This window comes from Mytilus californianus, unplaced genomic scaffold (assembly GCF_021869535.1).
Source record: "Mytilus californianus isolate M0D057914Y unplaced genomic scaffold, xbMytCali1.0.p SCAF_29, whole genome shotgun sequence".
Classification (NCBI taxonomy): domain Eukaryota; kingdom Metazoa; phylum Mollusca; class Bivalvia; order Mytilida; family Mytilidae; genus Mytilus; species Mytilus californianus.
The window spans coordinates 1,755,565-1,761,681 of NW_026262678.1; the positions used below are offsets into that span (position 1 = coordinate 1,755,565).

The window sequence follows — 6,117 nt, forward strand, 5'->3', positions numbered from 1 at the left end:
GCTGACTAAGTATCTACTAGTGAAGGGAAGCAATCCCGTCACAACTGCAAACCATTGTTGTTGCACTTTTGGCAGTACAGTTGCTTACCATTACACCAATTTGAAATACCTGTTTATGATAAGTAGCATTATCATTTAATAAAATAAAGATTTAAATCTGTTACTTTCTGTTATAAATATTAACATCAATTCTCTGTATGCATCAACCAACAGCTGGCCACATAAAAAAAATAATGTGATAGAAAAACTACTTCTAACATCAAAGTTAGTTGCATTATTCATAAAAATCAGTTTAAAATCTTAATCATCCTAGTCCTTCTTGTCGGTTGTTAAGGAAAATAAATTTCCTTAGCAACCAATGAAAAATTTACCTCAAAATGACCAAATGTCAATCATGAACAGCTCATAAAAGGAGATTTTTTATTTTTTTTTGCAAAAAAGGTAGTAAAGAATTTTGGAATGGATACTTCTAATGATGTTCTTTAAATACAGGAAGAACCAAATTGGTTCATTACGAGGTTCATTATATTTATGGAAATTTTGGGTTTTATGTTAAAAATTTGGGATTTTGAGAATCAATTTATTTTACAGGGTATACTTTGAGTAATTAAGGGACAACTCTTTTGAATCAAAGTTGAACCTATAACTTGGTATTTTGTTTTCTTCAATTCAATTTAAAGTAAAGGTTAGAGGACAAAATATTACATTTTTGTTGAAAAACCTTAATTTTGGGATGAAGGGTACTTTAGGCAGATGCTTATTTTAATAACATGATTAGTTTCGTATGTATTCAAGTTATTTTTAATAAATGTGTTAACTTAAAATTGTTTCGACTATAAATCATTTTGTTTTGAAGGTTTGAGTCAATACCCATTTAGTTTCACATCAATATATGTATCATGATACATACACATGATACAGTTGTAAAGATATTTTTAAACAATATATTTAATAAACACTTTCTTATTTTAAATCAGATATACTCAGATTATTAAAATATGTTTTCTTCTTTAAAATAACAAGAATAAGAAAAATGAGACGGCAATGCAGTGCTTAGGCCAAAATTAATTCATTGGTCTATTATATATGCAAAATACTTTTATTAAAGTGACTAATATGTCAGACTAAACTCAAAGGCAGTCAGAACATTACTATCTTCTTGAGCAAATTGTTGTCAGCCAATCTTTCAAAGAGCAAAATACTACAATAGAAAATTCCAATCACAATCCAACTCTTTGAAAATTGATACAATGCATATGAAATGTGAAAAAAATTAGGTTAACAGGAATATAACTCTGAAAACTGAATGACATTCAGGCTTTAATATCCTAACCATTTAGAAAAATAAGGTTGCCCATTGTTGAATGTTAGAACAAAACTTTACAAAAGAAGCCTACCCAATGGAAATTTCTCATAGTATTTCACTTTCCTTGCTTAGATATTTATTTTCCTAAGGTAATGGGAATCGGGAATTTTCAAGCCCTGGACATATGTTAGCCAATGAAAGATAAAAGATAAGACTTTTTAACACAAAATCTAAAAGACATGATTATATGCAAGAAAAGACGTTAATTGCTGTTCTTCCTTTTTTAAATTTGCTCATTGTTGCTGACTTCTATCACAGAAGAAAAAAAGTCCACCTCAATGTTCAAAAGGCTGGTTATAGTACCTATTCGGGATATATTGATAGGGCAAACTTTTAAATACAAAATACAGCCTTTGCACATGTTGCAATTTTGAAAGTAATAATAGAAAACAGATAATGTATTCAACAAAATATTGAGATCAGTCACCACAGGTTCATGTGTTTATTAATGCATTAATGTTAGCCATTACTTCTTGTATGATAATTGATGTTTCATTTTCTAATTTAAAAGCTATTCCATCATTATATTTGGTGTTTATCTGTCATGAATAACGAGAGATGTAACTAGCAATATGTTGTGGAACGAAAAATCTGCACGCCATTTCTTTTGGTCTATGGCAAAGGTGACATGAGCCTTCCTGGATTTCAGAGCCCACTCTTGCATCAGTTGATTTGTGTTTGTTGTTTCCTCAGCATTCAAACTTAAGTTGAAACAAGTACCAACAGTCTGGGTTACCTTCAGTGCATATAAGTTTTTGTATGTGTCACTGGTAGTTCCCAATGATGATGTGGTCGTTTAAAGATGTATGCTTTAGAAAGCTTCTGTTACATCCAGAAACTATGCAATATAAATTCCACAACTGTTTTCTGAATTACTGATGACAGCAATGTCATCTCCAGAAATATCCAGTTCAATGCATTCCTGTTGAAAAATTTCTTGATGTTTTATCGGTTGTTATTTCATATCACTGAATGCTAAATTCTCTGATCTTGTTGCAATCTTAAGGTTCATGGTGAAAGTTTGGCGTGGATTTGTCACTTTGCTCATTGGAATAGTCATTCCTAAAAAATAACAAGGAAAGATGATAACATTAATATTCTGGAAAAAAGGAAGGTGACAGTGAGCAGCAAGGAAAGTCTCTTAACTACTTTTCTGTATTACAGTCAAACCTGCTTAAGAAACCATCAGTATTAAGCAATAACTTGTATTATAAGATCCCTCTGTTGTACATTTCATATAGATTGAACCTGTATATTAAAAGACCACCTGTCTTTAGAGCCAAAACTTTTGCTCTTCCTTAAGTGGTCTCTTTAAACAGGTTTTACAAAATCCTGGACTTAAATGGCTAAGTAATTTTTATACTGTAAATTTGAAAAACTTTATATTGCACTGTTATATTATTGGATAAATTCAGATAGAACAATAATTTAAACTCACATTTTTGCTTTTCTAACGTATTCTATGTAATAACAATTATGTAAGTAATGAAATGGTTTTTGTTATAAATGATTTTTGATTTTGGTGCACTTTTACATTTATCTGTTTAAGCCCCTGACTTGTCTGTCCCTTCTTACGTCTGTACATCCCAATATTTGTTTCAGTTTTTTACCTTTTATGGTTTGCAGCAACTAAATGCTATGAAGTTCCTACACAACGATTATTAACACAAAACACTTATCAAGTTCTAATTTGGGTGTTGTTTCATTTACCATTCATGAGTTATGCCCCTTTATAACGTTATATTCAAGCATGCACATCTGTGTTACTGTGAAATTCTCAGTTTCAAAGGAGAAAATTTTTTATAAAAGTTAATGTAGCAGGCCAGGTGAGCTAAAAATGGAAATGATCTCAAAACTTATGCAAAGTCCCATAAAAGCGCCTGTCCCTCACCCCTCCCCCCCTCCCAAATAAGAAAAAAAATCTGCATCTGGTTATTGCTGCACAGTAAAATCTCACTGATGCATTGTATATCTGTTTCTGTTCTCGTTTACCTCCTCATTGAAATACAAAATAGCATGTCATGACCATGTTCACGATGCTTTTTAAACAAATGAAGGAGCTAGAATATCAATTTGTTAAGTTTATTGTTTTTTTCCTCATATGCTTAACTTTTTTTACTGTTACAAAATGGGTATTCCTCTCTCAATAATCGTCCTGAACATGCCTGGAATATTAATGATATTTGCAACTGGACGTTAAGCAACCAACAATCAATGTCAACAAAATACAGATAAAAAGAATTTGCTGTGAAGGAGGTAGAATATCAATTTGTGGTTAAGTTTATTGTTTTTTCCTCATATGCTTAACTTTTTTTCTCATTGTTACAAAATTGGTATTCCTCTCTCAATATTCTTTCTGAACATGCATGGAATATTCATGATATTTGCAACTGGCCGTTAAGCAACCAACAATCAATCTCAACAAAATACAGATAAAAATAATTAGTTGTGGAGAAGCATATAAATTTGGATACATAAATTCCATATATTGATGATCAATGGTGATGCTAGAGTATTACTTAACATAAATGGGAAGTTTGAAAATTAAAATCATCACATCTGTAATAAAATTTTCATTGTGATCTACCAGCAGTCTTGATTTGAAAGTAAATGTCTAAGTATGAGGCAGGAATAATCGGTGTCATTTGTTTAGTGTCTTTAATTTCAAGCTTTCTAGTCTAGGATATATATATGAGTTATGAAAAATTGCTGAATCAGAATCAATTATTGTTATTGTTACATTATATATAAATTTTAAATGGCGAAATTAAAAGACTATAATTGATATTAAAGCATGAATAAATATTTTTCTTTAACATACATTTTCTATCTGTCTTTCATCTGTAAAATCTTTTTCATGTTCAATGTGCTGTTGAGACAAAAGTTTTTGTCAACAATTTCTGGAAATAGCTGAAAAATAAATGGTCAAATGAATGTGTTACAAATGTACACTCATTGACTTTGATCGATATCTTTTAAATAACAGTAAAATACAGAAATCAAGATCAAGGAACCTAATTATTGTGTTAAAATGGGCAACAAATAATTTGTTTTTTATCGGAACCAACATTTCTGTACACTTCACTTATGATTTTACTTTTGTTTGGCATTAAGACCAATATTAGAGTACATTATATAAATAAATGTCCTATGCACATCATCAAAAGTAAACTGACATCATATTATTACAAATTCACATCATTTGATTATCAAACAATTGTTAAAATAAACCCTTCGGGTAACTGTAGACCCCAATGAGACAGACCAAGTAATTTAAAATAGAACAGTGTTGGCACTTTGGCATTACATAATTGTAGATACATAAATATCTATATTTAGTTGAAATAATGGGAGATAATCAGCGAGTGTAAATAAATCAATATGAAAATATGTAAACAATTATAATACGGTAATATTCTTTTTAATGACCATGTGATGATTCTTTTATAACTGAATTTGATTAATTTTGATTAATTTGATATAACTGCAAACCATGTTATTTACAAAGTTTGAATTTGAGGAAATATATTTGGAAATTTTTGTAAAGTGTTACTAGTACTTGTTCTGTCTCACTGAGCTCTACAGTGATCCCAAGGGTTTATACATTACAAGATAAGCTTGGGTGTAAATGTGCCCCCCCCCCCTTTTTTTACCTTTACCTTTCTACTTGGTGTCAATCCCTGCTAAAATTGTCATGTCCTAAATCTACGACTACTTGCCTTGCTTTTTTCACAGTTTTAAAGAGAGGGATGCACTCGAAAGTAGAGGCAGAGAGTATCCAACTGTGACCCTTGTATAATATATCCCGTCGGATTGCTCGGTACTGTACTTGTATCCTCACAACAGGAAGGGGAAACCCCTATATAGTTCTATAGGGCAATTACAGAATATTTCATTTTAAGAAGATGAACTTATATATAATATATATATAAACAAATAATTCTTACGTGTTCCAACTGGCAAAACATATCCAGCATGTTTGTGGACAAGAAGAACCTGGTCGATGTTAAGTTTCCGGTCTGATGTTATCGAGGCTGTTATGCCTTATGGCTGTTCTCTTGCTCCTTGACAGTTTCTCAAAAGTTATGTACATTGATCACATCTAGAACTTCACAAGTGGTTTTTCTTTTTCTGAGCTCTATTAGGCTTTCAATATGTTTCAGATGACGGTTACACAATTTATTAAGTAAATTTCTGTCAAACGTATACCTTGTGTTTCATAGTTGAAAGTTTTCAATACTCAGAGTTTCAATATGATATTTCAGTGTAATAAATGTCACAAATTATGTCCGCAAATTGTTTAAAAAATGGACAGGAAACATTCATAATTCAGTATGTCACTATCTGTGGAATATTTCAATGATAATTGTTGTAAAGCTGTCAAACAAGGAATAGTGATCCAGAAATAGTATAATCAAGTTGTCTGCTGGAATGTTACTGCTACAGTTTTTTTCTATCTCCTGAACGAAGATTTTCAAAAAGGGGAAATAACTCATTTTTCAAAATTACATCCAGATTAGTTTGAGCATGAAATTTTTGATTTCTGGAATATGTAATATGATATAATTACCCTCAATACATCTAAAATAGTTTTTTTCATAAGAAAGGACTATTTTATCATGAAAATATTCTGATAAAATATTTATTTGCAAATAGAACCTAAATAAAAGGAAATTTCAGGGTAAATTACAATGACTAGTATTCCTCTATTGGCAACTTTCTGCAACATTTACCCAAATAAAATTTTGCAG

General features: G+C 30.7%; 1 long non-coding RNA gene across 1 annotated transcript; it reads right to left on the reverse strand.

Moving 5' to 3' along the window:
- Nucleotides 1-2,140: 2,140 nt before the first annotated feature.
- Nucleotides 2,141-5,814, reverse strand: LOC127732876 (uncharacterized). Its single transcript, XR_007996466.1, has 3 exons — nucleotides 5,314-5,814; nucleotides 4,188-4,276; nucleotides 2,141-2,428 (listed from the first exon to the last, which is right to left on the reverse strand). It is a non-coding gene; the product is annotated as an uncharacterized LOC127732876 (long non-coding RNA).
- Between the last annotated feature and the right edge of the window lie 303 nt (nucleotides 5,815-6,117).